The sequence below is a fragment of the Canis lupus genome, chromosome 34 (genome assembly GCF_003254725.2).
Source record: "Canis lupus dingo isolate Sandy chromosome 34, ASM325472v2, whole genome shotgun sequence".
Lineage (NCBI taxonomy): Eukaryota > Metazoa > Chordata > Mammalia > Carnivora > Canidae > Canis > Canis lupus.
In genome coordinates, this window is record NC_064276.1 from 22,022,242 (window position 1) to 22,032,337 (window position 10,096).

Consider the following 10,096-nt stretch of genomic DNA (forward strand, 5'->3'; position numbering starts at 1 on the left):
TATAAAATACTCACTGAGGCTGGACCTTGAGGTGCGTGGGTGTGGACAAGAGCGATGAAAGGCAAAGCTGGTAAAGCTGGTTGAAGGCTGCTAGGATCACAGAGGGGCCTGTCTGCCAGGACCTCGAATTTGATATGAATAGGGAGTAGAAGAATGTAACCCTGTAAAGGAGAAGCTTCTTCAGAAGCTGCTGGGGGGGAGGGAGGCACTCTGGGAGCTGAGTTTTAGAAATGTCTCCGACAGCCTTGTGGAGATGGAGTAGAGGAATAGAGAAGTGCCAGTGGAGGTGCTAGTCTAGTCTAGATGGGAGAGGGACAAATATAACTTCAGGAGCCTCCTGGGAACCTCTGGCTTTGCAGGACACAGTGGAAAAGCCCTCACTTTCTTGAGAACAAGAATCCAACTCTGACTCCTATTCTGTCCACAGCATCAAGCAGCTCAGGGTATCCATTTCTGATATACTATCTACTCCTGATGCCCACAAATAGCAGTGATATTTATTGACCATCTCTTTGTTATTGGCTTTTATAGAATTGTGCTTTCTTTCCCACAGCACTTTCCTCATATTTGGAAATTTTCTTTTATATGTGTGTTTATTTGACAATTGTCTAATGATCCTCACTAGACTCAAATCTCTGAAAGATCAGGAATTGTGCAGGTCTTTGGTCATCCCAGCCTGTGGAGGCAAGCACAGAGCCTGGCATGGAGTAGATGTTCAATAAATGTTTGTTGAAGGAATATTTACTGAAATATTGAGAAACAGAGTGACAGCATTCAGCTTGGTAAAATGCTTGGTTTTCCGTGTTTCTCAAAGTGTCAAATTATTCAGTCTGTGATTTAATTATGGTTGAATCAAGTGTCCCCTTTCAGATCTCAAATTTCCCTTCAACACTGCATGTGAGCACTAGCTCTGTGCATTAAATTTCAGACTTGAAGCTCACTTTAAATGAGAAGTAAATTTGACCAAATTATTTGATTCTCTGGACTTAAAATTCCCAAATAAAATACTACCAATGACTTAACTTGGCTTTGATTATTAGTATTTCCTTTCCTTTCTATTCTTTCTTATTTTATTTTATTTTCTTCTATAACTAAAGAGGACTTTTTTAATCTAGGGCAAGCAATTTTTCAATCATGACTTTAAATTTGATGAGGTTCCATTAAGAAACTCTGTGCATCTCCTACATCTAACAGGCATACACATAAAGAGACAGTCAAAGCACTTCATTAAAGGCAGAAAGATTAAGGCAAAAGATTACACAACAAAACCACCCACATTCAGTTTTGCAAGGCTAACAGTCAGCTTGAATCATCACCCTACAGCGGCCTGCATTCCGTTCCAACTCCTGGCTTCAGCTTAACACTCAAGACTCAAGAAAGTAAAATATTAGTATTGGTGACCAAAAAGGCAGGTGTGTTTCTCTTTCCTTGGTTACTCTTAGCCCTGGAGGCACCAATTGTTTCTTGTTTTTGATTTAGTGAACACAGCTCTTGGGAGGTAATTAAAGAACTAGCACAAATCTTAAGATCACCAAAGAATAACACTTGATCTTATTTCAAGCAATGGAATCACTGGCTTAAGAATCTCAGAAACTAGTGTTTAAATCAGTCTTACCCATCCCTGCTGACTCCCATTAACAACATCTTCCACGTTATTCACCCAATCCTTTACCAGATTCTTCTCTCAAATACCAAATTTTTCTTTTCTACCTTTACTTGTGTTGTTACCTTGGTAATGCCCCTTTCCTGGTAATCCAACTCGTTCTTCACATGCTCACTTAAATGCCACTTTCACATTCCCCATCATCATTCCAGGCAAACTGCATTATTCCTTTCCCTTCTTTCCTATAGCACATAGTTTATGTACTGTTAGCTAGTCTTTCTACCCTCAAACAGTCCACTCACCTGTTTGTTATTTTCCTGCTATTAGATTACAAGCCCCTTTAAGTCAGAAACTGTGAAATTCATATGCACGGGCCTACGTAGAGCCCAGTTTATGCCTCAGTAGTGTAGACAGGTGATACCAAATGATGAGTAAATAAAAGTATTAGAGAACCTTTACATTAATAGATAACGGTACAATAAGAGAAATAATTAAAAATACAAGAAATATTTGTTTCGGGATACCTGAGTGGCTCAGTTGGTTAAGCATCTCCCTTCAGCTCAGGTCATGATCCCAGGATCCTAGGGTTAAGCCCCGTATCAGGTTCCCTGCTCAGTGAGGAGTCTGCTTCTCACTTTCCTTCTCCTCTCAGCTGCTTGTGCGCTTGCTCTATCATAAATAAATAAATAAATAAATAAATAAATAAATAAATAAATAAATTCTTTAAAAATATTCATCTATAAGAATGAGAGATAAAATACAGAGCAAGGTCAACATAATTATTGTACTTGAGCATTAAACTGAACATGAGTTTCCTGGTAACCAATTAGAAAAGGAAAACTAAAGATTACATTACTCACATGATCTCTCTATCATCTGTCTATGAGCTAAAAGAAAGTAAATACCTGTCAGGAGAAAAAATATACAGAGTTGCAATAATTTGAATACACAATGGCAAATGATCAATTCAAAATTACTGGTTAGGCCAGGAATATGATAAATTAATGACAAGAAATGAGGGATCCCTGGGTAGCTCAGATGTTTAGTTCCTGCCTTCAGCCCAGGGCATGATCCTGGAGTTCCAGGGTTGAGTTCCACATTGGGCTCCCTGCATGAAGCCTGCTCCTCCCTCTGCCTGTGTTTTTGCCTCTCTCTCTCTCACTCTCTCTCTCTCTCTCTCTGTCTCATGAATAAATAAATAACATACTTTTTAAATGATGACAAGAGGAACAAAAACACAATAAAAATTTATCAATAGGTGAATCACATTTTTTTAAAAAGTATTTTCCAAAACTGACAAAAGAAATTAACCACAAATTCAAAAAGCTCTATGTTTCTTAATCAGGATAAGTAAAAAACAAACAAATACCCTCAAATGCATCCGAGGAAAACTACTAAAAAAAAAAACAAATAAACCAAAAACAGAAAGAAGATTTTAAGAGCATCCAGAAAAATAGACATATTTCTTTCAAAGATGTAAAGAACTGATAAGGTAGCTCTTCAAAGAAGTGACAAAAGCCAGAAGACAAAAGAATGGTATTGTAAAAGTAATAAAAACAAAACTCACAATCTAAAATTTTATACCAAACAAAAATAGCTTGCAAAAATATATTAAAATTAGAGAAAACTTCAAATAAATAGTACAAAACTTCTTTGGCAATAGAGACACACTAAAATATATACTAACAGGTGTCCTTTGGGCAAAAGCAAACAATCCGAAACTGAAATTCAGGAAGGAAATTATTCTAGACAGAAATGTAAATAGGAAAAATAATGGAATGAATACCAATAATATAAAACCATGCTGGCAATATTTTTTTTTTCCATGCTGGCAATATAAGGCAGGGTTTGAAATACATCAAAATATTTGACAATAATATTTTAAAAGGCTATGTGAGGAAAATAGAATTTAAGTGCTCCCAATTTCTCACATTTTCTGGAAATGGACAAAACACAAATTTTGATTATGCACTAATAATTCAAAAAAATTCATGTTGTAATTCCTAATGCAACATGAATTCATGTTGTATTCATGTTGTAAAAGAATAGAAAAATAATTTATAACTCATAAGTTAATAGCTGGGAAAATGGAATGATAACTTTAAAAATGATTACTCAAAAAGAAGACAACTAAAGAGAAGAAAAGAACAGATGGGGCAAACAAAAAAAAAAAACAAATAGCAAGATGGTAGATTTAAACTTAAAAATATCAGTGATAAATTGTCTGTAAACAAACTACATATTTCAGATCTGATAAAAATAAAAATGCACATTCAATTTATGAGTCACACCTTAAACATAAATATGTAGAGAGGTTAAAAATAAAAAGAGTGGAAAAAGATATAGTATGCAAATAGTAACCAATATTTACCTGCTCTTATTCTATTACTATCAGAAAAAGCAGGCTTTAAGGTAAAAAGCCTTAAAGTCTTTGTTAGAAATAATAAGAAATAAAATTTGTAACAATTATACATCTCTCTGTACCCAGTAAGACTATAAACTACAAACTACCAAACTATAGTCAATGTGAAAGATTTAAAACTTTCCCTCAATAACTGATAAAATAAGCAGAGAAAAGTCAGTGCAAATGGAGCAGTTTTGAACCATATTTAACAAACTTGATCTTAGTACATCAAAGTATTAAAAATTATAAAGTATGTTCACTAGAAAAATATACTACATAGTATCCTAACCAAAAAAAAGTAAAAATCCCAAATATCTTCATATTAATTGATATTCTCAAGAACTAAATATATAAATCACGATGTAAAGTACAAAATACTTTAATGGCATGCAAAAATGTGGTATATTAAAATTTGTAGTATTCAGCTAAAAGTGACATAAAAGAAAGACTTTTGGCTTTACAGGCATGTACTAGAAAAGAAAGAAAGCTGTACATCATGATTTAATTTTCATCTTAGGACACTAGGAAAATAACAATGAAAGGGATTTTCCCAGGAAAGCAAGATTAAACGTTTAGTCAATGCGATTCATATTATACAGAGAATAAATGAGAAAAGATAATCATTTAAACAGATGCAAAGATAGCATTCGATAAATCCTACACCTATTCATGATTTTAAAAAACCCTCCTACAGGGCAGCCTGGGTGGCTCAGTGGTTTAGCACCGCCTTCAGCCCAGGGCCTGATCCTGGAGACCCAGGATTGAGTCCCACGTCAGGCTCCCTGCATGGAGCCTGCTTCTCCCTCTGCCTGTGTCTCTGCCTCTCTCTCTCTCTCTCTCTCTCTCTCTCTCTGTCTCTCTCTCTCTCTCTGTCTCTCATGAATAAGTAAATAAATTTTAAAAAGCTCTCCTCATATTAGCAATAGAAGACAATTTCCTTAATTTGATGAAGGGCATCCAATGGAAATAGAAGATAACTTTATGGTAAGGGAGAAACTGACAAAACTGTACTGATTATAAAAGATTTGAAGAAAACTGTTGTGCATATGTGCATGAGTGCATGTGTGCTGTGTGTGTGTGTGTGTGTGTGTGTGTGTTTAAGGCCAACTGCGTACTTTATTCACTTCAATAGGAATATAAACTGGTGTAATCTTTCAGGAAATCAGCAGAGCAACATGTTCAAGGAGATTTAAAATGATCATACCCTTTGACCGAGAATTTTCACATCCTAGAATCTACTAGAGAATCTTATCATAGATATAGGTAAATATTTATGTGTAAGAAAGTTCACTGAATAATTTGTTTTTATTCATAGAACCATATATTGAACTTTAAAACCATGGTAATTAATGTTCCTTACCTTTTCTTTTAGAGAACACAATTTACCGCCAAAATTATTTAAAGATTCAATTATTTCCTCCTCTTCCTACAAAGAGAAAGGAAAAGTGTACAACAATTCTTTTACCTGTCTTTAAACTGTCAAAGTTCCATACAGGTGGCAAGACTGGTTGAGGGAGGTTCACAGCTCACAGGCAGATGGAAATCTACAGCAAAAATATCTATGCTTCCAAAGAGTTTCAAAGAAGACCATCTTCTATGACAGTAGAAGTAGCTTGGAGTAATTAGATCAAAGTTTTTGTCTATTCAGTTCAGTAAAGCATTGATGTGACATGTGCTAACCAGAAGCTAAGCTCTAGATTTTACCAGTTGGACTTTCTCTGTTAACGTTAGGGTCCTTTTCTCTCTACATGCTCTTATGATCACTTTGTCCCTCTACTTTAGATTCTAGGCACTATCTCAACATAGTGACTTACATTTCAACTAATGCTTTTTTTTTCCATCACCTTAGGTTGCTTACAGATATGGATAGTCCATTAACTAAAATAACATTATGATTTCATAATATCAAATTTGTGACATGTCACACACACACACACACACACACACAAACACACAAATCTTTTATAGCATTGTTAATTGCTTAATGTTAGGTGTTGGCACAAAGGACCCAGAGAAGATCCTCTGAAGTGTGAGGATTTTTCTTGAGATCTTACTCAAAAATAATAGCAACAACAAATGCTACCAATCAAAATAATCATTAAAGAGAGATTGGTCAAATTCAGTATTACTATGTAATAGAATATTTTTTGTCCAATAGTTGTTTTTACAAGAAAAGACCAGGGGAAATTTCACTATTATGTATAGTAGATGCTCAAAAAAATTTGTCGATTTGTATTTCATGTAGCTTATAATATCACATAGCTTATAATAGCAATAATATTGATATAATATATATCAATATAATACTATATATACAACTTATATGCTACTTCTCCCCCTTCGCCCATTAATCACCTTAAGCGTATCTGTAAACATTTTTTGAAAACACGACTGTTGGGGCCCCTGGGTGGCTCAGGGGTTGAGCGGCTGCCTTCAGCTCAGGGAGTGATCCCGGGATCCTGGGTTTAAGTCTCGCATCGGGCTCCTTGCAGGGAGCCTGCTTCTCTTTCTGCCTGTGTCTCTGCCTCTTTCTGTCTCTCATGAACAAATAAGTAAAATCTTTTAAAAAAAAAACATGCTATTAAGTGATTACATGATATTTCATTATATGTTAGTAAATAAATTAGGACTATTATAAAATATATCATTCTGGATCCAGGATAAAAGTATAGGTAACATTTTTCCGGATTCTATCATACTGAGAAATATTTTTTTAAAGATTTTATTTATTTATTCAGGAAATACACAGAAAGAGAAGAGGGGCAGAGACACAGGCAGAGGGAGAAGCAGGCTCCATGCAGGGAGCCCGACGTGGACTCGATTCCGGGTCTCCAGGATCATGCCCTGAGCTGAAGGCGGCGCTAAACCGCTGAGCCACCCGGGCTGCCCCATACTGAGAAATATTATCAAAGGAATTTTCTCTCAAGACTCACACATCCACCTCTCTAGAAAAATAGAACAGGAGAAGAAGAAGAAGAAGAAGAAGAAGAAGAAGAAGAAGAAGAAGAAGAAGAAGAAGAAGAAGAAGAAGAAGAAGAAGAAGAAGAAGAAGAAGAAGAGAGAAGGAGAAGAAGGGAGAAGGAGAAAGAGAAGGAGAAGAAAGAAGAAGAAGAAAATGAAGGAGGAGGGGGAAGGAGGAGGAGGAGGAATTGGATGAAGAGAGAAAGAAGGGACGAAGGAGGCAGGGAGGAAGGAAGGAAGGAAGGAAGGAAGGAAGGAAGGAAGGAAGGAAGGAAGGAAGGAAGCAAATCTCTAATTCTCCAAAGCCACCAAAGAAGACTCTACTATGCTTACTATAAAATAATCATATTTGCACAGAATTAATTGTACAGAGTTAATTAGTTCACAGCCCCCTTTTCTACTGAGTGTATCATTTGAGATTTACTGTAACCTTCTTACATTGGTAGGGCAGGAATCAATCCCATTTTAGAAATGCAAATACTGAGATCAAAGAAGTTAAGTGACCTACCCCAAAATCATAGGGATGGTTAGTGGTAAACATGGAAACATGGCTCAATTCCTCTGAAAACAAATTCAAACAGTGTTCTTTTCACTTTGTCTTGTGATGTGCCATGGCATTGTTCAGCAATAAATAAACATCAATAATGGTTTTGCATAAGAAGCATAGAGTGTATTTTGACAATATATAACCAGTACTTGTGTATCAATAGGAAGACTTATTTTGGTTTTGCTGCAGTTCTGATTTTTACCAGGTTTCTCTATCTGATCCTTAGACATACTGAAATTCTAGGGGGAATATTTCTAATGCCTCAACTGCCAGATTTTGAGGAGTGTTCTAGGTTCTTGCTTTCCAACAGAATGGGTAGAAAAGCCTTAACAGATTGCTAAAACTTATTCTAAATCCCACTGCAAGGAGTCACTAGATTGCCATTGGGACAATGGGCAGCTCTGCTTGAAAATGACACTGTGCAAAGTTTCTCTAGTTTCCATGGGTGTAAGAATCACTGTAAAGAGATTTACAAGGCAGATTCAAATGTACCATCTCTGATTGATCATATCAGATTCTCTTGGGTTTGGGTTTAGAATCTATATTTTTAACAAGATCTCCAGATGGATATAACACAGGTAATCATTAGAAACAGTTCTCTGCTAGATTTTTTTTTTAAATATGAGATGTTTGACAAACAGTAAAAAGGCTTCAGAGTTTAAGTATTCCCCCACAAAGAATAATTTCCATACAATTATGTCCTTTTAAGTATGAACACCTCTGTCTAACTGTTGTCCATCATTCTTACCCAGGAGAGCATTAGCTATTAAATAGAAGAGGGTGTTGGCTGCTGACTAGCTGTGTGACCTTGATACCCTCGGTAAAATGAAAGGAATAACCTCCCTGGACCAGTGCACACAGTCGTTATAACAATGAAATTGAATAATGGAAGTGAGAAAGCTTTGAAAACCAATTCCCACAATGAAAGGGTATTCATTAGATGAGTTCTCTTAATCTACTTCATATTAGAACCTGGGGAATCTTTCAGTTTCTGATGCCCAGGCATTAGCAATTTTTTAAAACTCCGCAGTTGATTTCAAAGTGCAGCCAAATTCAAGGAGAGTGGATTAGCCCAATCTACGCATTTTCACTTTCTTGAATGGTTCAAATTCATTAGAAATTACCAAGCATTCATAAATTACTGCTATAAAACCAACTCATTGGATTCTTGGGATCAACTCTGCTCTCACCACAAATCAGCAATGTATAAAACACTGGGCATGAGCACAACTGCCTAACAGGCCATTTTCTTATTGTCCTTTATCATAATTTTAGGTACTGACTGAAGTTGGATTAAGGAAATTGGCAACCAAGTCAGTAGAATCTGAGGATAACAGCTGCCATACTGTATCTTGCCACAGGGGAAAAGATCAACCCTTCATTTCTGGGAATGCTTAGTCACAAGCCACATGTCATCAGCCTTACCAACTGCTCCGTTCCATTTCCCTTCAGGTGAGACTGAGTCACTTTTCTAGAACGATGACAGCAGAAGATGGCGGAAAGAAGAAATGTGTTACCAACACGGGGATAAGGATAGCTTATCTCACTTAATTTATTCAATGTTCATGCCTCTGGGTACAATTAGTTCAGAAAACCATTAAATTATTCAGGCACCAGCCTAGATAAGGTCCTTTACCTCATAAAATATTCGTTTAAGTTTAAAGGAGGCAATGGTTTGTTTCTGATAGAGATCAACACATAATCCCCAACCCTATCTCAAAATTAAGAAGAAGTGCCATGTGACTGAGGAAGCATGTCGAACCAGAATGACCTGGCAAGAGAAGTGATCACTCTCAGCCTCCTGATAGTTTCAAAGAATTAAGATTTACAGCATTGCTCCAAACTTTCTCCATATTTACCGGCACCAGGCCCTCAACTTCAAAATCCACTTCCCTCATTGGAAGCTTGGAACCATCCCCAAATCCTTCCTCCTCCTCCTCCTCCTCCTCCACCACCACTACCACTACCACCACCACCACCACCATTAACTCTCATTGCAACATCACAAAATGGCTGTTTTCTTTTCCATATTCTCTTAAAATTTCATTCCAACTAGAAATGTGAAAAACTACAGTGGAATGCCCTCTTAATCCAGCCATACAACTGTTAGTAGTTTATATATTGTTTCTGAGTCTCATTTTCCCCATCTGTAAAATGGAGCTAGTAATTCTGATTCAATAAGGAGTTGGGAGCCTTCAATGACACATTAAAGTGAAAGGGCCACTTTCTACACTATAAACCTGTTACAAATGAGATGATTATTCACTAAGACACCCAGATGGATGCCCAAGGAGTTTCTCTCTTCATTTGGAATATGATCCTTTCATCCTGTTTCCTGAAGAGGTCCCAGTGTGTCAGGATATGAAACAGAGTGCCTCCAATGTTTGAAAGTCTATGGCCCCTTTCATGCAAAGGGAAGTTAGTATGACGTAGAACAAGAACACTGGATAATGTCAGAAGATCTGTGGTTTAGTCTTGGTTGTTATTAGTAATTTAGGTTTTCTGGCTTTCTGTTTTCTCACCTGTGAAAATGGAGAATAAAAGATCTATCTGGAAGACTTGGGAAAATGTACATGAGAGT